The following is a 1,174-nucleotide window of genomic DNA, read 5'->3' on the forward strand; positions in this document are numbered from 1 at the left end:
GTACTTGGGCGTCGCTTCAAAGAGAAGCAGTGACTATCATTGGTGACCTTAACCTAGATAGGCTAAGGCCTCAGAGAAAGGAGGGCAAATTACTCCTGGACCTCGAAATGGTGCAGGGCTTTGAATGTCTCATAAAGCAGTCAACTAGATTGGATAGAAACGAATCAACAACAACAGCCACGCTTATCGATGTACTACTGACCAACCAACCAGACCTGTTCATTGGAGGAGGAGTTTACGACCCTGCTCTAAGTGATCATATGCTCATCTATGGTATAATGAAAGAAAAAGCGAGGAAACATTCACGTAGAATCATCCATTTCAGGAGTTACAAAAATTTTGATCCGGTGAAATATGATAACCTACTAATGACGGCACCTTGGCATGTCGGAAACTTGTTTGATGATGTTGAGGACAAGGTGTATTATTGGAATACAATCATGCAAGACATTGTGGACGAATGCTTCCCTCAGAAAAAGAAGCGAGTTAGGGATAAAGACATACCCTATATGACGACCGCATGGAAAAATGCCATCCGAGCAAAGAGAAGAGCTTTTAAGAAGTATCTAAATGAAAGGACACAACAAAACTGGGAAGAGAAAGTGAAATGTCGAAATGAGGCAACCAGACAAAGAAGAATTGCTGTACGGCAATACTGGAAGAAAAAGACTTCTGACCTTAAAGAAAACCCAAGAACGTTCTTTGAAACTTTTATACCGTTTCTTGGATCTAAGAAAGGGGTCTTGGGAACTGATATTAACTTAAAAGTTGACGGCAAGATCATTAGCAACCAAGAGACTGTTGCGGAAATATTGGCAGGTCACTTTGCTACGATAGCAAGCGATATTGGAGATGTCAACTTAAGAAACTCCTCGGAGAATGACTTAAATAATCATCCTCGTGTCTTGCAAATACAAATGGCGAGTAGTTCAGAACCAATGATCGAGTCCAATTCAGTCAACCAAGCACAAGTTAGAAAGGCTCTGGAGTCACTTAATACGAGGAAAGCATCAGGATATGACAATATGCCAGCCAGAGTACTGAAATATGGAGCGGAAAAACTTGCTATACCACTGGCGAATCTGTACAATTCATGTATTACAAATCGACAATGGCCAAACAACTGGAAAAGGGGGGAATGGACGCCCGTCTTTAAGAAAGAGGATCCACAAGA

This window comes from Porites lutea, chromosome 10 (assembly GCF_958299795.1).
Source record: "Porites lutea chromosome 10, jaPorLute2.1, whole genome shotgun sequence".
Classification (NCBI taxonomy): Eukaryota; Metazoa; Cnidaria; class Anthozoa; order Scleractinia; family Poritidae; genus Porites; species Porites lutea.